We start from the raw sequence: 24,849 nt of genomic DNA, 5'->3' as shown, positions 1-24,849 counted from the left end.
TTATTATTATTATTATTATTATTATTATTATTATTATTATTATTATGCTCTTAATGAATATCTTTAGTGGCACTAAATGTTTCACCTCTGTCCTCAAATAGTCTGCATTCATATCCCTACTCGCAAAATACGTGACTTTACCATGTCCGCTCGCTCGTCCAGCCACTGCCCTTCAGCGCGATCTAGTCTGTAAATCCACAGATAGGAGTATCTTTATAAAAATCGGGCTTAAATATAAACATCTTTAACTGAGAGGTTTTCTTTGTTTGTCTTGTTTTTGCTGCTATTTCTATTCGTGGTGACTTTATAATTGGACATTGGCTGTTGACCTCAGCACTTATATAAATAAAGAATTTGACTGAATTATTATTATTAGTATTTCTCTCATGCTTACTTTGTAATTTGCCATTGAGCTGTTACTAAGAAGTAACTAGATTATAATTTATGCTCAGGAAATGACATACTCTTGCAGTATCTACCGTGTTGGGGTGGGGGGGCCCACGCAGAAGCGTGGTTGATTGAAGCACTATGTTACAAGCCGGAAGGTCGAGGGTTAGATTCCCGATGTGGTCATTGCATTTTTTCAGTTAATCTAATCCTTCCAGTCGCACTATGGCCCTGGGGTCGACTCAGCCTCTAACAGAAATGAGTACAAGGAATCTTTCTGGGGGTAACGGGCGGTCGGGTGGCGCGTAAGGCTGACACCCTCACCGCTATATGTAAGGCGATTATCTGGAAAATGTGGGAGCCTCGAAGTCTCAGAACCCTATGAGTCTCCACGGCCTGTTACAGGGACAGGTTTACCTTTTTATTAGCTATATTGAAGAACTTCAAAGTGAATATACGGTATAACCTAGGGCCGTTGAATTTAAACGGGCAACTGAGTTTAAATTGTATGGGAACTGTGCACTTGCAGCTTCCGTAAAGAGACCTGCATCACTAGAAGAGTCTCCATGCAGTTCAGTGCCCGACATGCAAATTCTGTGAACTGTATGTGCACTGATTAAATGCACTCCTACTTCGAACTATGGCTTCCCGACTTCAGAATTTCCCCGGGGTTTAAAGTAGTCCAAGCTTGAAGTTAACAAGCTATCTCCAATTAATTTCGAATTCAAGAATGAGTGGGGCTATACCTCCACTCTCCATACGTCCTTATGGTGTGGTGTTTAAATAAGCAATTGAAGAACTTCACGTTTACTTTCGTTTACATTTTCTGCACCTATATGTAACCGCCTAGCCTGTGGTTCTGTATGGGTGTGGAACTTGGTCTCTGACATTAAGGGAGGTGCATAGACTGAGGGTGTTTGAGAACAGGGTGTTGAGGAGAATATTTGCACCGAAGGGAGATGAACTGACAGGAGGTTGGAGAAAACTGCATAATGAGGAGCTTCATAACTTGTACTCTTCTCCATGTGTAATTAGAATGATCATGTCAAGGAGGATGAGGTGGGCTGGTAATGTTGCACGAATAGGGGAGACGAGGAATGCGTATAGGATAATGGTGGTAAAGCCAGAAGGAAAGAGATCAAAGGGAAGACCAAGGCGTAGGTGGGTGGACAATATTAGAATGGATCTTAGAGAAATAGGATCGGATGGTATGGATTGGATAGATCTGGCTCTGGATAGGGACCAGTGGAGGGCTCTTGTGAACACGGTAATGAACCTTCGGGTTCCATAAAATGCTGAGAAATCCTTGAGTAGCTGTAGAATTGGCGGCTCCTCCAGAAAGGCTCAGCTCTATGAGTAAGTAAGTAATATGTAACCGCCTCTTTGGTCTAGTGGTCAGAGTTCCTGGCTACAGATCCAGAAGCCTCGGGTTCGATTCCCGGTACTATCATATTTTCTGAGAAGTAGTAGATCTGCAACGGGGTCCACTCAACCTCGTGAGGAAAATTGAGGAGCTCTTTCAAGGAAATAGCGGCTCCGGTCTATTAAACCGAAATGAATGGCCGTGGGGATCCGTTGCGCTGACCACGCGACACTCTCTCTCCACTAACGTTGGCACTAATTTCTCCGACAAGCGGCGGTCGCTCGGTCTGTATAGTTCGCTTACGGACTCAAATCACGGAGTTTGTTTGTTTTTTGTTTTATGTGTTACTACTACCAACTGTGATACTTAACATATTATATAATGTCAGAACATGAAGTACTGACCTCTTATATGCATGGATCTGACTCCAAGCTCACTGTAAACACATCACATGTCACGCCCCACTGATTATGAACCGCTATTCTATTCCACGCTTTTTTTTCCTGTAGTAACGTGGATTTGCGGGAACTCAACAGACTGTTGCCCCTGGGAGATATGAATCAAGGCATCCTGCTACACACGGAACTCGTGTGTGCTGCATGACCTCCAGGAGGGTGGAGAGCATAACGTGACAGAATTGGAAATCATTTGCATGCTGATAATGTTAAGATTTAAATCGCAGGAAATTGGTTCTGGCTACAGGATTCGGTTTTTAATGAACAGCTGTTAATAGTATTTTCATTATGTTACAGTTGTACCCTTTTAATGCTGAGTCAGTTTTCAACAAATTTAAATAAAAATTGCTCTGTGGGGTAAAGGTTGAAAGTAACACTGTTCTTGTGTTGCGCGCTTTCAGACTCGTATCAGGGGGAACAAGTCAGGTTTTGTAGAATGGTGAATTCCTGAACAACACAGGGATGGACATTAAATTAAAAAAAAAATATATATTCTTTCTTTCTTTCTTTCTTTCTCTTTCTCTTCTCATCCTTCTTCCTCCCTTTGTACTCCTCATACATCCTCCATTTCCTCTTCTTCTCCTATTCAACCAAGTCTCTCTTATTACTTTCTTGCTTAATTTTCTGTTCTTTTCCTTTATCTTAACCTGCCACTGAGCTTTCTTTTCTCGTTCATGTCTTTTGAGCTCTTTATTCTCGTTATAATGGAACTAAAGAGACGGTCATGGTTAGGCAACGGCTCAGTAAACACGTTCCCGAGGCAACGAATACATACGCAACAATAGAAAAATTATTGGACATGGTATTTTTTATTCATTCCCGATCGTTTCAGATACTCAACATGTAGCGAAAGGAAAGTAGGCAATTAGTTCTTCCTAGAACTTATTGTTCCCCATTCTCATTTTTTATCTTTCAGTCATGTCCCACATAACTATACGATCTAGGTCTGAAAGGATTAGGCGTCACGATTATAAGCGGTATGGAGAAGTGGAGGTAAAGCTCCACATATGCTCAATATCTACACTAAATACACTTTGTCAGCTTCACGTTCCGATCGTTTTGCAACTTAGAGACAGGACCCCGGTGCCTACTGGATATGCGACTGGGTTGGGTCTTGAACCGGTATGGCTCCAGTGGCAAAAGAAGTCCTTACTTCTGCTGGGAATTGAAACTCGGTCACCCAGCTCGTATCCGTTTACTTTACTTACTGATCTATCTGGTAAGGCTGGGTGGCAAGCGGCCTCCGTAGTCTAGAGGTAACGTTCCCACCTCATGACTCGTAGTACGCGGGTTCGAATACCCGGCGGAGGTCGTTGAATTTTTAAGGACGGAAAAATTCAGGGAACAAGTCCTCCGGGAGGGACTTTAAGCCGTGGGTCCCGTGTCGTAGCTTTACGGCACGTAAAAGAACCTCATATCTCCAAAGGAGGTCACTGAGCCAAATTAACGGACGTTTCCCGCCCAACAGCAGTCTCTAATACCTCTGGTAGATGGGAGGGAGCTTTATAGATACCTCTCAGCTAGTAGAGCCGGTCTCGCTGGCTGGGCGGCACTGATGGTAAGCACCAATACCGGTAGGATATAGAGACTGGTAGAAATCATAGAGGGAAGCACGATGGACCAATTAAGGTCTAAGTGCATGGGGAAACCCACCCTCCCCCATAACTAACTAACTAAGGCTGTGTGGTTCCCAGAGTCTGGGTGGCTCCCAGAGTCTGGGTGAAAGTAGTGGCGGAAAGGAAAGCTCCCCCTGTCCCTGATGGTTGTCACGGCGTCATATGTTAAGCTGCAAGCTTGTGGGATGTAACGCAGTGTAGTCTGGTAGAAAATTACCAATATCTCCGAAGAATCTACTGTCATCATCTTCAGTATAGAAGAGAGACATGTAATGTCCTTTATCTTCCCTGAATACAAGAGACAATAATTTAATTAGAAGTACGTGTAAACATATGCCAGAACATAGAGTGACACATCTCAGAAAATAACCGTTTTTAACAGTATGTAAAGTCCGATAAATTGATAGTAAGTCGAATTTTATCCCCGGAATATTATTTAGTTCCTTAGAGGTGAATGTAAGGTCATAACGTGAAATAGGTCACCATAAGTTTCCCATCCAGCCGTTACAAAATCACTACGCCCTAAAATGTACCCATCATCTTCATAATAAGACTTTCACCAGAATTGTAGACCGTAAACCTGCAGAACCAATCAAGTCAAGCGTCATGATCGCTTTAACACCATTGGTCGTCTGCGTTAACGACGTCATAAAATGGAAGGCGCTGAAGTAAAGCTTTAGACACAAATTCTAGATAAAGCCTTGTGCCGTAAATAAGACACTGAAAGGCTTATCGCTGTTGCCAAGCGACTTAACAATTCACGAGCCTTTGTAAAATTTTAATTGATATTTTGAGCTACACGAAAATTTGGAGGATAAGTGATCTTCATGTTTAGTATATAATATATAAATATATAAAGTCACGCAGTATGTTTTCCCCGAATGGGGGAGAAGAGGAATGCATATAGGATATTGGTAAGAAAGCCAGAAGGAAAACGACAGCTGGGAAGACCAAGACGTAGGTGGGTTGACAATATTAAATTGGTTCTTAGAGAGCTATGATGGGATTGTATGGATTGGATTGATCTGGCTCAGGATAGGGACCAGTTGATGGCTCTTGTGAATACGATAATGAACATTCGGGTTCCATAAAATGCTGGGAAATTCTTGAGTAGCTGAGCGACTGGCGGCTCTTCAAGAAGGGCTCAGCTCCATGTGTGAGTAAGTATGTTTTCTGTCATCAGTTTCTACAAGATGGGCGACATGTTTCAATAAATATGTGTCATCTTCAGTAACAAAAATATTTGACTCTATACTTGAACGTTCATATTGCAAATAAAAATACACTAGGAATAAATTTTTCCTAATATTAGGAGACCCCCACAAGAGAAGTAAATGGAATGCAGGACTGACCTGTGAACTTGGTTATAAAAACGACACTTACATTTATAAGCGTATTTTACTAAAACGATATTGGTAAAAATATGAAGTTCCTGCGCCGTTTCTAAGCGTTAAAAAATCCCAACACAGAAATTCTTTTAGAATTTCACAGTTCATGATCAAAAGCGAAACAAAAGTCCTTTGTTTTTAATTGTTCCTTTTAAAAATAAATTTAACTTCAAAATTTTTTTTGACATTTATAGACACCAGCCAATTTTCTGAATAATAATCCACAACTCCCAAAATCCGCCTTCCGTTAATCGGGAATTTAATGTCTAAAAATACGTTGTGTGACTTTATACATTTATAGTAAAAAAAAAGTTTACATTTGTATTCAAGTATCTTAGAGCCTGAAGGTGGGCTGAAATCACGTAGCCCACTTCATGCAAACTTATGAAAAATATACATTATGTAACCGGAATTTTTTGTATACATGATAGATTTAAAGAACTTCACAATTTCAAAATTATATATCAAATGAATACGGTGTACTAATGACGTCACACATAATCAGTCGATAGTGCATCCCTAAAAGTTTTCCTTTAAACCGCCAATGTTGTTACTGCTGAGCGTCCCCGCTAGATACCGCTAGTTTCGTAAAATGGCTGGTCCATGTTGTAGGTGTTGGTGCGCGGTGCATATAGCAAATTCGGACTGTAACATTTGTTCTACGTGCATTTAGTCCACACTTCAGCTGACAACCACACAGCCAAATCTCCAATTACCCCAGGTACAAGATTTTCCTGGAGAGTGAGTGAGTTTACATTAGTTTTCTATTTGATCTTGAAACTGTTAATATATTCCGTGTGGCTGCTGTATTTCTACTGATTCTACACAACACGGTGCAACCCTATACGTTTAGGTTATAGATCTATCTGTTCTATATAATGAAAGGGCCAGGGTTACCTACACGAAACACCCGCTTCTTTAACATTTCATCATCACAGCTCCTCAAACCCTTTGAAGCACTGATACATGATCTTCCAAGGTCAGATGTACACTGCATCCAAGTGTGTGTGTGTTTGTGTGTGACGTAATCCTTCATCAAAACCGAGGCCATAACACCCGAGTATGAAGGAAATTCCTCTGCCTAATTCAAGTAACTGAGTTATGGTGATTTAAGCATTTCATCTCGTCTGGCTGAAATATTATAAAATTAATCTTAGCGGTCCTTCTGCTTTTGTGAGTCGCCGTAGTCAAAGTCGCATTTGTAATGAAGTCCCACGCAACATCATCCTCTGTTACAGTGACATTTTTTTTATTGTTATTGGGGTGGGACTAAGTCCCTTGTACTGCGGCCACTTCTGGCCTATTGTACCAGCCCCAGATGATAGGTGAGGGTGATTGTGCAGCAATTGGTGGAATGAAGATTGGCAGGGGAAACCGAAGTACTCGGAGAAAACCTGCCCCAGCGCCACTTTGTCCACCACAAATCCCACTTGACCAGACCCGGGATCGAACCCGGGCCGCCGCGTTGGGAAGCAAGTGACTAACCGCTTGAGCTATGGCGCGGCCCTTCAAGTAACATTACCCGAAATCAGTAGTGTGCAGGTAGACCGTACGGCTAGCCATAAAATGCGGCATCTCTTCCTGTAGTATAGGAGTTGTATGGATTGTATTGTCTGCGTTCAGAAAGCAATTTTAGAACGTTTAAAAATGTGAAACCGATAGTAATCTTAACCCTTGGTAGCAGTCAAGTATCTTCAAGGAGCGGAGTCCGTCTTGAGAAGCTAATAGTCTTGAGAAGCTAATAGTCGCTTATCTGCTCAAGAAGTTCCTCTACTTTTACGGAACCAGAAGGTTCATTGTGATGTTTACATGAACCCACGGCTGGGTCTTATCTTGATTCGGTTCAATGTACTCCCTCTCCATACTCCCACGCTTTGTTCTTTTAAGATTAATTTTAATAATATCCTCCCATCTACAGCTAGATCTCTCAATTAGCCTCCTCCCTACATATTTCCCTATACAAATTATGTGTTCACTTCTAATCTGCCCTACGGCTGTCACATATCCTGAATAACTTCGTTTTTTTTTCTCCCTAGCACCATAGCTGTATTCCACTGACCTTCATACAGGGTGGTTCAGAAGTCAGTTAACCTAAAATATTGTCTTTTATTAACGGGAATTTTCAGACGTAAACCTGTCAATCAATTTGTAGAACGGTATCACAGCGTTGTGCATTCAACATGGAGGGATGTTATTTCGAACAATTTTTTTTTTGTAAATTCTCTAACCAATAAAAGAATTTCTAATATATTTTACTGAACATGTTACTAATGAGTTAAATGACTTATGGGTCACTCTGTATTATTGTGTAGTTATATCCATCCTCATCTCTCTTCCTCTCTCTTAGGCTCTAATATTTTCCTCAGTTCTCTATCCTCAGATACACTCAACCTACCTTGTTCCTAAGTTACGGACTGGATTAAACTGGCTCACGATAAGGACAACTGAAAGACTGTTGTGGACGGGTGATGCAACTTTCAGGTTTTGTAAAAAGTGGGAAATTTCATGTCAAACTGACTACACCGGAGCCGGGATAGCTGGACGACCGAGGAGTCAGAGTTCGAGTCCCGGTTGGTTCAAGAATTTTATCTTCTCCACAAAGTCCAGACCGGTTCTGGGGCCCACCCATCCTCCTATTCAATAGGTACGGGGGGGCTCTTTTCCCGGGGGTAAAGCGGCAGAGGCGTGAAGCTGGCCACTCACCTCCAGCTAGTGCCGAGGTCAATAAAATGTGGATCTATACATCCACTTCCCATACGTCTTCATGGCGCAGTGCTCAATTTGTTAAGCACAGGGACAACTTTACCTTTTTTTTATATTTACAGTATATCATTTTTTTTGCAGCGCCATAGCTCAAGCGGTTAGTCGCTGGCTTCCCACCGCGGCGGCCTGGGTTCGATCCCGAGTCTGTTCAAGTGAGATTTGTGGTGAACAAAGTGGCGCTGGGGCAGGTTTTCTACGAGTACTTCGGTTCCCCCGGCCAATCTTCATTCCACCAATTGCTCCACAATCACCCTCACCTATCATCTGGGGCTGGTACAATAGACCAGAAGTGGCCGCAGTACAAGGGACTTAGTCCCACCCCACTAGCAATAAAAAAAAATATCATTATTTAAACGAAAATAGGGCATATACTGTCTTCGCTCGCTTGGAAACCGGGATCGTGGGTTCGAATCCCACTCAGGGCATGGATGTTTAGTTTGTGTGTGTGCGTTTTTCTGTGTTTGTATACAGGTAGAGGCCTTGCGACGAACTGATCACCCGCCCAAGGAGTCCTACCGAATGTGTAAGATCTAGAAAAACCGAAGTGAACGGAGAAGTTCATGGAGGTAGGCCTAGACCCACTGGGGCTGNTCCAAAAAAAAAACAAAAAAAAAAAAAAAAAAAAAAAAAATATTGTTACTTGATTTGAGGTTTTCACAGCGGTGTCTCAGAAATGTAGTATTTTCTGGGATATGATGTCGTGTAGTCCGATAGATGTTCACAGGAGTTTCTAAATGCCTTCATGTTCCGGTCGAAAATAAGCCAATCAAATAACCAGTAAGAATCAGGTAGCAAGTATTGTGTCCCTGTGAAACGTAGGCGTGATTGTACTTAACTCCACGGCCTCAGTTTCCAGAATATAATATTCTAAATAAGCGCTGATTAATGTGGCAGATAACAGGTTTTTATTATTGCAGGAAAATAGGTTAGGCGGCTGTAAAGATGTGATTACGTGCGCAGTCGCAGAAGAGGGGAGACGTACCGTTAGCAGAGTGTACTGCTGAATGGGGCTTGTGTGTATGTTTGTTCTCGAAGACCAGTAATTACTTTGCTAGTCATGTATATAGTACCCGTTTCCACAGTAGAAACCTAGAATTATCTCCGGCATGAATGAAGATTCTATGCCAAGTACTGTACTTAGTAGCTGTTTTGTGGAACTGTGGACTGTCAGTCTCTTGTGCTGACGGCTTTAAAATGGTGGGCACTATAGTACAGTACATCATTCAACTGTAGAAGTTCGACGAATACGTTTGTGTTTAAATACCTGATTACCTGTTAGGTAATTTTTTTTTCTTTGGCACTACAGCCCCAGTGGGCCTAGGCCTACCTCCATGAACTCCGTTCACTTCGGTTTTTCTAGATCTTACACATTTGGTAGGACACCTTGGGCGAGTGATCAGCTCGTCGCAAGGCCTCTACCTGTAGACAAACACAGAAAAACGCACACAAACATCCATGCCCTGAGTGGGATTCGAACCCACGATCTCGGCTTCCGAGCGAGCGAAGACAGTACATGCCTTAGACCGCTCGGCTATGTTAGGTAATTATAAAAATTTAAATTAGAAAACCATAGAAATATTAAAAACGAAGAACTAATTTTTAAGAAATCTGTAGGCATATGAAAGTACAATTTTACATGATTGTTGAACATGGCTGTTACTTTTTTTTTAATTCTCTTAGTGGGGGATGGAGTCCAAGTGGGTCCACTCGGCACGGCGGCCACTGATTGGCCTATTGTAGCCTGCCCGGGTGATTATGATGACGGAGAATTTGGTGGAATGAAGATTGGCAGGGGAAACCGAAGTACTCGGAGAAAACTCGCCCAGACCCGGGCTCGAACCCGGGCCGCCGCGGTGGGAAGCCAGCGACTAACTGCTTGAGCTATGGCGCGGTCCTGTTACATATTTACTCATGAGCTGAGCTTTTCTTGAAAAGACTCCAATTCTGCAGCTACTCAAGAATTTCCCAGCACTTTATGGAACCCGAAGGTTCATTACCGTATTCACAAAAACCCTCCACTGGTCCCTATCCTGAGCCAGATCTATCCAATCCATACCATTCCATCCTATCTAAGATCCATTTTAATACTGTCCACCCACCTACGCCTTGATCTTCCCAATGGTCTCTTTCCTTCTGGCTTTCCCACCAATATCCTGTATGTATTTCTCTTCTCCCACATTCGTACTACATGCCCTGCCCACTTCATCCTCCTTGACTTGAGCGTTCTAATTATACTTGGAGAAGAGTACAAGTTATGAAGCTGCTGAACGTGGCTGTAGCGGTAGAAACTTAGATTTTTATTCTGGAAGGATCGTATTTGAATCTCTGCTGTGGTATCTGATTGAGGCCCTCAGTGTTTTCCTCAGTCTCGCCAAATGAATGTTGCGTCTGGTTACTATATTAAATAGGGCATTATCACCTCGTCCCAAATACCGTTAACTATTTATTAACGTCTTCTTGTTTCAATGTCATGTTACCCTTGATAATTCTCTTAATTAATCTAGGATTAAAATGTCCATCAGCCCGGTAACGTTATTTACTGCTTATGCACTCGGGGTTTACTTATCAACGCAGATCATTCAGCCCTGGAGTGTAAGAATGTTTAGTGATTCATGTATTGGAGAAGATGTGGGCGGTAATGTTTGTGATCTAACATGAATCGTTGTCCCGGCATTTGCCTGAAGGGAATGAGGAAAACCAAGAAAAAAATTCGGTACGATAACCGGTTCTGTGTCCGAGATTTGAACCCACGGCCTCCCCATTACGAAACAGGAATATAACACAAGCCAGCAAGATATTTAATCTATTTATCTTATTTAAGTCATAATATACCTTCCTTTATTCTTGCACCGGATAGAACAAGGTACTTCAGTTGATTAATATATTTTAATTTTTCGTTTAAATGGTGAATTAATATAATGAAAAGTTATGTATCTGTTTACAATTTAAATCCGTGTAAAGATGTGAATTGAAATGATGAATTAAGTAACTCTGTCCAACTACGAACGAGTTTATATATCTTTGATGTATGCTATTATCAGTGAGAAGAGACCTGTCCTGCCATCTCTTGACATTATAAGCTAAACACTTGCAGCTTTACGCAAACTGAATTAATAAATAATATGAAAACAAACTACAACAGATGGATTATAAATGAGAAAAGCTATGCACGAAAATGATTACAGAAAATTAAAATAATCCCTGAGTACGTGAAGCTCGGAAATCAAAGACGCATGTAGCATGAACAATACTGTGCGTTGATTATACGTACATCCGAATTAATGGAAGAGATAAGTTCAATGTCAGTACTCTGCATCTGTTAGTGGACATTAAGAAATTATTTAGGTTGAATGAGGGTTTAATGTGAGGTAGCGTTTCGCGTGTCGTGATAATTCTGCTCCTGGTTCTAACTCAGTAGCAACATTTCTACTAGATTAAATCAAAATGGCGACAGTTTAAGTGAAGAAAATAGCTTTCCTTCCCTTTGATACTGCCAACCATTTCTTCTGAAAATCATAAATGTGTACCCTTGTTACCCTTGTTACTTTGTCCTAAATTTGTTATCCTACTTGAACTGTACATGAAAGCAGTTTGTCATTTCAGCGCAATCCACCATATATATCTCTGTTTAATCTTGACTACTTTCTCACACAACAACACAAAGGGTTTATAAAATCATTCGAGACAAGAAACCGCCTATATTTTTTGCTGGACGTAATAATCATTGGATGAAACATAAAAAATCACCAACTATTACAGAGAATTTCTGGATTTGATGTTCTTTCAGTCATGATTGTGAAGAGTCATGGATTTGAGACCGTGTAATTTAAAAAAAAAACGACGTTTCGGAGCAAAATATTGCCTTCATCTTCGGGATCGAATAGTAACTTACTGCAAGCAGGTTAGTCTCTTATTTGTCTTACTGTTCAACTCCGAAGAAGGATGCGATATGTTCCTCCGAAATGGCATGCTTTCTCCGAAATATATGGCGTTGCGATCCACAAGCCCTTACACCGTATTGTTGGGTAAATTTTTCAAGCTGTAAAGCTTAATATTTGTGTTGCTGAAGGATCAGTTTTGAATCTCGATCCACACACAGACACTCGTTAAAGTTCGGCCCCACAGATCGCTACGCTATGTTCGCTACGTACGCTACGTACGCTATGTTCGCTACGTACGCTACGTACGATATGTTCGCTACGTACGCTGTGTACACTCCGCAACGCAGCTAACATAGGGAACATAGCGTACGTAGCGTACGGAAGTCTGTGTGGCCAGTAACACTGGCGATAAAGGGAGATATTTTTCTGTTCGTATAGCGAACATAGCGTACGTAGCGCTCAGTGTGGCCGAACCTTCACTGGGGGTTTTCAAACGTTTCTTCATTCCCTTTAGAAAAATGTCAGGATAAGTGCTTTAAACTAGCCTACGACTTCTTACTTTTATATCCTTACCAATTCACTAGGGCACTCGGTAGCGTAGCTGGTTGAGGCACTGTGCTACAGGCTAGAATGTCGCGGGTTCGGTTCCCGATGAGGGCACTCGATCTTTCAGTTTACCTAATCCAGCCGCACTAAATCCCTGGGTTCGACTCAGCCTCTAACAGAAATGAGTACCAGAATCTTTCTGGGGCGGATTTGTGACAACCTCACCGCCATCTGTGAGCCTATTATCTAGAAAATATGGGAGCTTCGACGTCTCACAACCCTATGGGCCTTCACTGTCATCTAACTTCTAACCAATCGACTTAGTCTACTGTGATATATTGCTATTGTCTTTAAGTAAATAAATAAACTACAAAACTCGGTAAACTCATTTGGAATAAGTGAGGACAACGGTGAAAACTTGTTACATCGGTAATTTGCCGAACGCGACGCTTCCCGCATGCATATCATCCACCTTGCTTTGCACACTGAAGTTCTTATTGACTTCATAGAGTGTTTATCACCCCGGTCTGGCACATTTGTCGAGAACACGAGCCTGGGTTTAGCGATCCATCACTGGAGCTAATCATTGTAACGCGTGCGGCAGAAGTGAGGCGGCTACAGTTGGCAGAGCCGAGCCGAGCCGGGGAGAAAGTTAACTTCTAATGAATGGATGATGAATAGGATCATCAGACCAACGGCTAGAGAAGGGAGGAGCTACACACTGATTAAACAAAGGTTCTGAGTATTCTAAAGTTTCATACAATAGACTTTCATAAATTTCGTCTTGTGTCTGTAATTTAGGAGAGCTTATTAATACGTGTCTGTTGCACAAATCTGTTGGTAATAATCTTTAATTTCTTTTTGCTCCGTGTTCTGTGTTGGTATTATTATTTTTTATTACTAGTGGGGTGGGACTAAGATTTGGACCAAAGAGGGATGAAGTGACAGGAGGTTGGAGAAAACTGCACAATGAGGAGCTTCATAACTTGTACTCTTCTCCAAGTATAATTAGAATGATCACGTCAAGGGGGATGAGATGGGTAGGGCATGTAGCACGAATGGGGAGAAGAGGAATGCATATAGGACATTGGTGGGAAAGCCAGAAGGAAACAGACCATTGGGAAGACCAAGGCGTAGGTGGGTGGACAATATTAAAATGGATCTTAGAGAGATAGGATGGGATGGCTTCTCCAGAANCCGAAGTACTCGGAGAAAACCTGCCCCAGCGCCACTTTGTCCACCACAAATCCCACTTGAACAGACCCGGGATCGAACCCGGGCCGCCGCGGTGGGAAGCCAGCGACTAACCGTTTGAGCTATGGAGCGGCCCTTATGTTGGTATTAACTACATATTGAAATAACCAACAATAGGACATCCATTGCTAGGTAAGGGATCAGTAAATACGCCTTCTTAACAACAGAGGCTGTGATTTCTGCGTGGCCCGTGCAAAGTGGTTATAAAGAAGAGTTCAGTTGAGAAGAATTGAGTCGAGTTTCGAGAAGGGATACGGGACCTCTTGATCTGTAGCCAGAAACTCTGACCACTAGACCACAGAGGCGGTCGAGAACCTTTCCAATATAAGTGCAAAACATTACAGCTGTTCCAACTTGCTGGTGACAATATCAGCGCACTTCTGATGTTATAACATCGCTCTGTTGCGGGAAGCCTACGGAATTCAAGAGGGGCGAGTCATCGCGGAGATGTCGGTGTGAACAGTAATTCTCGGAGAAGTCAGTCTATTCCCTTGGGATCTTAAAGGAGCTGTTCATGGTAACTTTCGTAACGAACCCCAAAAGGACAGAATCCCTTTTACACACGTTCGTACTTTCGATAAAAATCGAAACAGCTCTGGGACCCACCCAGCCTCCTATCCAGTGGGAACTGGGGAGTGCTTTCCCTGGGGACAAAGCGACAGGGACGTGAAGCTCAATACTCCTCTCCCGTCAGTGTATCGGTCAAGAATGAAGGACCTATAGCTTCAAGCCCCCATACGTCTTCGTGGCGTGGTGCTTAATAAATTAAACATAGGGATGACTTTATCCACTGAGGGACCGACGGTGACATACCCGTTTCGTTATCACAAGAAAGTTACTAGATTCTATTTTCAAGATTTTCGGGTGTTTATACGCTGCAGGTATATTCAGATGGTAAGGATGCCTACAAAATATATGACGTACCATTGTCCATAGAGTGGATCGACTTTACATTTGCCATATACAGGGTGATTCACGAAGTTTTACCCTGGCTTATGGTACATATTCCTGGGGTTATTTCCTGCAAAATTTCCTTATAAACTTGTGGTCGATTTTCAATAGTTACGGAGTAACAATAGATTTTCGAAACGCATCATTGTGAATGCAGCGCTATGCTTCAGCGTGGGCGACCATACTTTCCAGTCAGCTATGTCAGCAGATAAGGTAGACCGGTTTGAACGTTGCGCGTAGGTAGATAGGCAGAGCGGTTCATACGCGTGCGACGCATTGTGTTGACGTGCAGGGAGACATTTTTGAAAATCTTATGTAAATCCAGTCGTCTTCTAAAGCACTACAGTTTAAAGGAAACAGATTGCTATGCAACCATTGGTATGTTTACAGAATGGGATGCTGAAAATAATGTAATTTTGTAACACAAAATCGACGAAAAATGTTGCACAATGTAAAATTAAGAAATTGAAAAGAAAAAAAAAGGTTTTAGAATGCTTCTTTCCTAAAACATTAACGATTTTAAAAGTGTTTGTATTGTATTTCTAATTTGTTTTGACTGAAATTCGAAGAAAAAAAGATTTTTCGCCAGTTTTCAAATTACTGTATCTCTTTAATAATGAGTTGGATACCATTAGTATATTAACATTTTTTGTTCCAAATTACCTCAGGAATGCCCTCCCAAAGTGGGGGTAAAAGTTCGTGAATCACTCTGTATTTGAGGCGGTATGCTACAAGCCGGGAGGTCGCATTTTCTCATCCCGATGAGGTCACTGGATTTATCAACTTACCTAACTCCTCCATCCACACTATGACCCTCGGGTCGACTGAGTCTCTAATAGAAATGAGAACCAGGAATCTCTCTTTGGGGTAAAGGACGGCCGGCTCGTAAAGCTGACAACCTTACCGTCGTCTGTGAGTCCATTGTCTAGAAAATGTGGGACCCTCAGCGTCTCACAAACCTAAGGCCCTTCACGGCCTGTTACAGGGGTATCTTCACTTAACCTCACTGCCAACTGTGAGCCGATTGTCTAGAAAATGTGGGAGCCTCGACGTCTCACAACCTTATGGGCCTTCACGGCCTGTTGCAGGAGTATCTTACTTAACCTCACTGCCAACTGTGAGCCGATTGTCTAGAAAATGTGGGAGCCTCGACGTCTCACAACCTTATGGGCCTTCACGGCCTGTTGCAGGAGTATCTTACTTAACCTCACTGCCAACTGTGAGCCGATTGTCTAGAAAATGTGGGAGCCTCGACGTCTCACAACCTTATGGGCCTTCACGGCCTGTTGCAGGAGTATCTTACTTAACCTCACTGCCAACTGTGAGCCGATTGTCTAGAAAATGTGGGAGTCTCGACGTCTCACAACCTTATGGGCCTCCACGGCCTATTATATGGATAGCTTAATTTTTTCACCTTTAAGTTTTGTATGTACAATGATGCAAATGACAGATAGGAAACCATACCAAGCGCGTGGCTCACATCACCATTGAACAGTAGGCGCACACGCGCACATATATATATATATTCAGTTTTATTTAATTTTTATTCTTTTCTTGTTCTCTTATCCTTCCTTTCCTTTTTTTTCTTCTATATTTAACAGCCTTTTTATTTGCTGTCTCTGTCTTTCAGTCATTTGTTTTATCATTTCTATCGTCAGTATTTTCCTATCCCAAGTTTTCCGCCATTTTGCGCAACTGCTGCTACTTGACTATAGGAGTTCCGGGCTGAGCCACATCGTTATTAACAAGTGACGTATGACCTATCGTAAGAAAAATCTCGCTATGTTCTTCTTTAAGTTTACTCTGTCCCCCTTTCTGTTCATGGCCTAAGCTTCATTATGATTTAATTGTTAGATCTGTCTGTGTTAGCTTGGCCCACGCCACTCACATAACTCACTTGGCCTTCGTCACTTCCCCCATCCTCGACTTACAATCTCCAGCAGAGTTGTATTTTCTTTATTTGACTTGTTCCCTACTACGGCCCCCAAGTAAGGGAAAGTTAAGTCCTGTTATCTACTGTAGCTAAACGAAGCACATGTTGTACCAAGTTTCTGGACCCTTTATATTCTCGCTGTGGATGAAACTATTTCACATCATAGTAAAAGGTAAAGCTATCTCTGTAACAGGCCCTGGAGGCCCATAGGGTTGTGAGACGTCGAGGCTCCCACATTTTCTCTAGACAGTCAGCTCATAGATGGCGGTGAGGTTAAGTAAAGCTATCTCTGTAACAGGCCGTGGAGGCCCATAGGGTTGTGAGACGCCGAGGCTCCCACATTTTCTCTAGACAGTCGGCTCACAGATGGCGGTAAGGTTGTCAGTCTTACATCGCCCGCCCTTTGCACCCAGAGGGCGTAATACGAAAGGCAGAGGGAGAAGAATTAATGGCTGTACAGTTCTAATGCCCTAAGGAAACAAGTGCATTTATAACCTGAAAAGTAATACCAACTTGAGATACAAGCATTATAATACGAGTACAGAAATTTTGCTGAATACAGTGGCCTCGCGGTCTAAGGCATGAACTGTCTTCTCCCGGTCGAACTCTGGGATCGTGTATTCGAATCCCACTGGAGGAATGAATGTCTGCATGCGTTTATTCTGTGTTTGCGTTCTGTGTGTAGGTAATAGCCTTGCGACATGCTGATCCCCGTCCAAGGAGTCCCATCATATGTGTAAAAGATCGAGAAACTGAAAAACAGCCAAAGACAGATAGATTAGTATAAAAAGAACAAAAAAACTCGGTGGTTTTAGTCCGCAAGCGAACTATACCGGCCGAGCGACAGCCGCTTGTCAGCGAAGTTAGTGCTAACTTTGGCGGATAGAGGGTGTCACATGGTCAGCGTAACGGTTCCCCACAGCCGTTAATTTCGGTTTTCTAGACCGGAGCTATATTAGTATAGAAATTTTAATTGTGTTTATGCATAAACTGTGTACCAGATTTTTATGTTGAAAGCAACGAGTGTGTTTCTTTCGTATACAGACCATTAAGTGACAGAACTTTCATCATCTGTGAATCTACAGAACTTACCAGAAGAAACTTTATACAAAGATAAATGACTAATGTGTATAATTAAATATTTAATAAGTCAAACTGTTTTACTGTCGAGATGAAAGCATTTGAAGCAAATCAGTCATCACGAAATCGTTGCCACAAGTTCCTTCTCCCTTGCACGGGACAGTGCCTCCTGTTACCCAGCAGCTGTATCACTGCAAGTGTTTGAAGCCGCTATATAAATAAGCATTCCGGTCAAGGTCTGTCACAAAGCCGGCACATCCGTTTAGACCCTTGAACAGCGCATGTCACATGATTTATATATGCGAGGCAGTCGCGGATGCTAATTGATGGATTGAAATGACAAAACTTGCAAATTAAGATAAATGCTTTCAAAATGTTACCACGTTTACTGACTAACCATTAGAGTTCTGTAAAGATAAAAAGGTAAAATTGTCCCTGTGCTTAACTGATTAAGCACTAGGCCATGAAGACGTATGGGGGAGTGGATTTATAGATCCACATTTTCTTGACCTCGGCACTAGCTGGAGGTGAGTGGTGAGCTTCGCGTCCCGGGCGCTTTACCCCCGGTACCCTATGGATAGGAGGTTGGGTGGGGCCACAGATCCGGTCCGGACGACGTGGAGAAGAGAAAATTCTTGACCCTACCGGAACTCGGTTGTCCAGCCCGTAGCCAGTCGCTATACCGACTACGCTATGGCGGCTCCATTAATGTTTTATATCACATAAAATATAATCCATATTTTTTTCAAAGCGATAATTTTATTTGGAGATTCTGTAAGATGTTAAGTTCCTATTGATTCTCCTATTGATTTTTATGTCAGAATTTGGGCCCATGATAAGTGTTCGATTTCTCCGCTCCGAAATATCGTGGTTTCGGTCATATCAATGGAAATAAATCCTACATGAAGTTCCTATAGAAATAAACCTGAAGAAACAGATTAATTTGAAAACCTGGGCATAGATTTGAGAATTGCAGTCGGTATAGCGACTGGCTACAGGCTGGACGAACGAGGGATCGGAGTTCGAGTACCTCTAGGGTCAAGAATTTTCTCTCTTCCACGTCGTGCAGACCGGAAGGGGGCTCTTTCTCCGGTGGTAAAGCGGCCGGATTGTCAAGCTGACCACTCACCTCCAGCCAGTGCCAAGGTCAAGGAAACATGACTCCATTCATCCACTCCCCCATACGCCTTCATGGCGTAGTGGTTAATTAGTTAAGCACAGGGACAACTTTAAAATGGATATTAAAGAAACAGAGATGGATAGTGAGAACTAGATCCATTTAGAGAATAAACGATAGGCAGGCTCTTGTGAACATGGTGATGAATCCTCACGCTTCCATGACATTGAAATTGGTTGTCTCGATGCGGACCACTTAGAATGCAAATAAACGGCAGAAGCCCACAATTTATTGGTATATATAGGGTCCATGTAAATGTGTTGTGCGGGTAAGGTTCGTAGAGGGGGTGCTGATAAAGTGAGTTGAACCTTAAAGTACAGGTGGTTAGAGCCTTCCTGAAATTTATGTCCAATTAGCTGACCCTCTTATACGCGGATTTAGTCCTTCTCAGTTTGTTTCAATACTGTTGTGGTTATTCAGTTCATCCACCGTCCTCGTAGCTGCCCTACAAACTAAATTCATTTTCTAACCCCCTCCCCCTTCCGCCCCAAACAAATCCTTTTCCCAAGCAGGAAGTCACGAATTGGAGTCCCTCGGGGGAGCAACTTCAGCCACAGCAGAGCTTTGCTGTGGTCAGCGTCGCATGCTAAGCTGTATTTATTGTTGGCAACGACGCCTGCATGTATATGCGGCTTTACGAAGTTTAATATAAAATTGCCGTTTCTTGTGATGTGTTGTGGTTCTTTGCAGCTCATAATGGTGATGCTTTAGGGGCTTCATAACTCGTACTCTTCTCCTAGTATAATTAGAATGATCAAGTCAAGGAGAATGAGATGGGCAGGGCATGTAGCACGAATGGGGGAGAAGAGGAATGCATATAGGATATTGGTGGGAAAGAGACCACAAGGAAGACCAAGGCGTAGGTTGGTGGACAATATTAAAATAGATCTTAGAGGGATAGGATGGGATGGTATGGATTGGATTGATCTGGCTCAGTATAGGGACGAGTGGAGGGCTCTTGCGAACACGGTAATGAATATTCGGTTTCCATAAAATGCTGGGAAATTCTTGAGTGGTTGTAGAATTGGCTTCTCCTCAAGAAGGGCTCGGCTCCATGAGTAAGTAATAAGCAGGGCCCGGATTTTGTTGACCTGAAAATATTTAAAAAATGACATATAAAATGACCAAAAAATCCAGAAAGATGACCTAAAATATGACCCAAAAATGTAATATGCAGGGCTCAGATTTTGATGACCTGAAAATATTTAAAAAATGACCGAAAAAATCCAGAAAAATGACCTAAAGGAGAAAAGAAAGAACACTTCGCTTCCATGTTATTCACATTTCAGAAAACATATGAAGAAAAATTCCCTAAAATGGCCAAAAATGCCAAGAAATACCCTTAAAAGTCCAAAAATTTACCAAAAAAATTACCCCCAAAATTAAAAAAATGACCTTAAACCTAAAAATGTCAAAAAATAACAAAAAATTACTTATAAAATTTACATTTCTCTAACCAGCAGCTCATATCCGAGATTTATATATATAAGAGCATCGCATAGGATACAAGGAAAAAAAGATGACATGTCATCAAAATCCGGGCCCTGGTAATAAGTAATGGTGATGTTTTATATGTATGACGCGTGTTGTATCTCCAAAAACACTCAGATTTCTTATTAGGGCGGTTTTCACTAAACGTAAAGGTAATGTGAAGTTCGTCCCTGTGCTTAACTAATTAAGCACTACTACTACTACTACTACTACTACTACTACTACTACTACTACTACTACTGCTACTTTGTTTCCTTATATGCATTACTGTGTTCTCCTCCAGTTTTTGCCTTTAATTAGTCTCTGACTTAATGTTGTGTTTGTCCAGTATGTAACTACTTGTATCTACACTGTGCAGTGTCTGTAATTGGCCTTGCGGCTGTTGGCTCAGCACATAAATAATAAAGAATTATATTATATTATGTTTCCTCATGACACATGAGGAGCGCAGTTTGAGAGAATTAATTAAATTATGCATTGGATTCTATTTTAGCGATGCCAGCTTAAGTCCATCCAACGAATTTTAATGTCGGTTCCTAATAAAAAAACTCCGTGGCTTTAGTCCACAAGCCAACGGCGGCCGTGGGGATTCGTTGCGCTGACCACGCGACACTCTCTGTCCGCTGAGGTTGACACTGGCTTCGCTGACGGGCGGCGGTAGCTCGGTCGGTTCCTAATATCGTATTTAATTCATAAGCAGAATGATGCTTTTCAATTTATGAACTTAACTACAAATAACATTCAGAAACTATTTCCCTTCTGATAATTTCGTTTAATGTTAACTCATCTGGAAATTAAGTAAACTTTCGACGTTTTGTAAAAGACCCTTACTTACGGGAAATAGGCGCTAAGCTGCATTATACTGAAGTATTCCATTATCTTCCTATCGTGTAAGTTACATAATCATGTTCGATATGTATGCGCAGTGTGCGTCATTGTGACGCAAGTTTCACGGCTTTAATTCACAGTTGTCTCCTGACATAATGATGTGGCAGATACCGTCCGTGTTGTTAGTCCATGCCGTTCTCAACAGAGTGCGCAGTAGTTCTGGTCGAGCCCACCGAATGAAGTAGTGCTGTAGGGTATTTATGGGTTAGTCAAAAGCGTCACTCTTCCCCTTCTACAATGCTCCTGCAACCACTGCCCCCACTATTTCCTCTCATTTGTCTCCTTATACGCAACTTGGAGGTCAAGTCTTAAAACGTGGGCTGTATTTACGACGGTCATGTACGTAAATCCGCTGGAAATTAACTAAGGAAATTCGTAAAATTTTCCGTGTGCTGCTATATGAGTACGTGCTGAAATAGTAGGAACTTCATCAGAAATATCGAGCTGAAATATATTTAGGCTATTTGATAATTCAGTTTTATGCTTACCCGTCTGTTAAATGCTGTACTGTGTATGAAAATCTTTATACGCCTAAAACTTGGGTATAGAGTCCTCTGGGGAAATTACGTTCCTTGTGAGTGCAAAGAATATATTTGTGTTATAAATATTGCCATAGTATTTCTTTTCATTCGCAGTTTTAGAACCTCCATTTCTGTACATGTTTTATCGACCCAAAAGCCTGGAATATGAATCGTAAAAATATTATTTTATACCAGTCCCCGTACTTACAATCCAGTCTTCATTCATTCACTCATGGAGCTGAGCTCTTCTCGAGAAGCCGCCAGTTGTGCAGACACTCAAGAACTTCCCAACATCTTATGGGACCCGAAGGTTCTTTATCGTGCTCACAAGAGCCCTCCACTTGTCCCTAACCTGAGCCAAATCAGTACAACTCATACCATCCCATCCTATCTCTCTGAGATCCATTTTAATATTGTCCACCCACCTATGTCTTGGTCTTCCTAGTGGTCTCTTTCCTTCTGGTTTCCCCACCAATATCCTATATTCTCCCCCACACTTCAGTCTTAACCTTATTAAATTAAATATTCAAAAATACCAAATACAGATTTCAAAAACTTATGAATAAGCACGTTTCATAAAAATGACGACAGAAAAACTAATTTTGACATTCCTACCTACCGGCAGAATTAATACTACCTGCGATCAGCGAATGAATGGCTTTATCGGCGTACTGTGTTACCATAATCTTAAGCAACGTTATGAAGATATGTCGAGATTATTATTATTATTGGAGGGGGTGGGTTTCCCCATGCACCCCGACTAATAGTCTATTGTACGTCCCCCTTTGATATTCTACCAGTCGCCATACCCTACCGGTACTGGTGCGTGCTATCAGCCCCGTTCAGCCAACGTGGTCGGCCCTCGGTACCCGATGCTTCCTCCATCCACCAGAAGCATTAGAAATTACTTGGGCGGGAAACTTGCCTAATTTTGCTCAGAGGTCTCCTAGAGACATGAGGTTCTTTTACGTGCCGTAAAGCTACGACACGGGACCCACGGCTTAAAGTCCCTCCCGGAGGACTTGTTCCCTGAATTTTTCCGCCCTTAAAAATTCCACGACCTCCGCCGCGTTTGAACCCGCGTACCTTGAGTCATGAGGTGGGAACGTTACCCCTAGACTACGGAGGCCGCTAAGATATGTCGAGATACCTTTTAGAATGTTTAAAGGATACATTAGTAATGTAGTCTGCAAATTGTTAGAGACCGTGACTAGGAGTTCAGTTACTTCCGTGTTTTATTTATTCAGCTGATGCCGAAGAAAAACTACCCTAGGTTGGTTTTATATATATGTATCACATAAAAATAATAAGAATTATTCAGGTCTCGAAACTAGACCCGCAGGATGTAAGATCTGTGTCAGTCTTTCACAGTGCGGGGCCACAGTTCGTTTCTTCTTCTACCCCGACATTTTATGGAAAAGGGAACACAAGAGCACAGTATGCAAAACATAAACAATTGAACATAAGAAATGGAACAAGATTGCTTTTTGTGATTCTTATTGTGCTTTCCTCAGTTATATCATGGACTTACAACAGTGTTTCCTTAAGGAATTAAAGTTGTTTATAACCTGAAAAAAAATGGTGATGGGATCATTAAGAACGAAGGCGAGGATGGGCTGAAATTTTGCTGATATTTTTGGGCCTTTGTTTTAATGTTCCACTCAAAATGGTTATTCTTCACGGTAGCTTCTTTGTATCTTCATAACGACAGATGGAAACGCTGACATGACAAAAGCGTTAAGTTATACTGTTAGAAAGCTCTAAAAATGTGATATGTATACACTCTGATCACGTGACTGGCAGATAACGGGTTTTTGCTGCATTTCTTTGTTTAAACCCCGCTGTTCTAATGTTGCTATGGCGCTCGCTATTTATAACAATGTAAACAAGTGACGGATGTTTAGGCTGGGATGAATGAACCGAGGATGTGCAAGGGAATTAAATCGCAAAAAAAAAAAATTATCATTGTTCCCTATATAAAGGATCAAACAGAAAGTACACGTACTATTACAACAATATAAAAAAGTGTATTTACAGCTTAAAAATTCTGTCACGTTCACTCTGTAGCTGTCTCTAGGGTTTCAATTCGTGAAAGCTTAATTTTGATAACGTAAAAGTGATGATTTCAAGCAAAAATACTGTGACATGACGGACGAAAGCCAGAATAGGACACCTAGAAAAGACATCAGTAACTGACACAAGGGCACAGTATCCTCCCGTCAGAGAGGGCGCCCCACATGGACAAACTCGCAACTGCCTGGCCAGTAATAACAATCTGGTCTTGGGCCCGAGATGCGGCTTTTTTTACTGCTAGTGGGGTGGGACTAAGTCCCTTGTACTGCGGCCACATCTGGCCTATTGTACCAGCCCCAGATGATAGGTGAGGGTAATTGTGGAGCAATTGGTGGAATGAAGATTGGCAAGGGAAACCGAAGTACTAGGAGAAAACTTACCCCAGCGCCACTTTGTCCACCACAAATCCCACTTGACCAGACCCGGGATCGAACCCGGGCCGCTGCGGTGGAAAGCCAGCGACTAACCGCTTCAGCTATGGCACGGCCCAGGTGCGGCTTAATACCAAGAGAGACTGGCCGAATGACCTTCGGTCGTAACATAAATTTTGATTTTGACACCCCCTTGGGAAAAGTACGACCTTGTGACATACATAAATGAACAAATACAGTACAATTGCGAAAGGCTTGTGGACTTGGTATTACAAACGAATGCCTCGGGTATCTTCCAAGAAGACAAATGGTACATCTGACACACTTATTTAATCACTACCATCGGCTCTGCCATTTTCCAAACCCTTGGAAAGAAGCAAAAGTCATGTTACCGAAACCCGGTAAGGACCCCAAAATCTCTTCAGAGTTTACGTCCGGTTGGCCTCTTGACCACAACATGCAAGCTGTTCCAGAAAGTTATTCTGAAAATATTCCAAAGGCACATTGAAGAAAGAGGCCTGCTTAATGCAAGCCAGTTTGGTTTCCGTGCCCGTCACAGCAGGCCTCAATGTATGAGGCTTACGGACCACGTCACCTCAAATTAACAATAACATGTCCACGGCTCCGGTATATTTGGATAATGCACAAAGCCTTTGGTGCAACATGGCAACTTGGCTTTCTATATAAATGATCTAAATTATAAAATTTTCG

General features: G+C 42.1%; 1 protein-coding gene across 3 annotated transcripts in view; it reads left to right on the top strand.

Annotated features, from left to right (window-relative positions):
* Positions 1-24,849, top strand: part of LOC111868278 (caskin-2) — a 433,019-nt gene that overhangs the window by 3,129 nt on the left and 405,041 nt on the right. Inside the window, exon 1 of one of the 3 annotated variants that reach the window (XM_033752994.1) lies at positions 5,831-5,930. The exons of 1 other annotated variant lie outside the window; for it this stretch is intronic. The gene's annotated coding sequence lies outside the window, so the exon portion shown is untranslated. Of the gene's footprint in view, positions 1-5,830; positions 5,955-24,849 lie in introns of those variants that run through there. One more of the 3 variants, XM_023858787.2, reaches the window with a different exon arrangement.

Source organism: Cryptotermes secundus, unplaced genomic scaffold (genome assembly GCF_002891405.2).
Source record: "Cryptotermes secundus unplaced genomic scaffold, Csec_1.0 scaffold1003, whole genome shotgun sequence".
NCBI classification, from domain to species: Eukaryota; Metazoa; Arthropoda; class Insecta; order Blattodea; family Kalotermitidae; genus Cryptotermes; species Cryptotermes secundus.
Note: the sequence above shows the minus strand (reverse complement) of the source record. Positions and strands in the feature narration are given on the sequence as shown.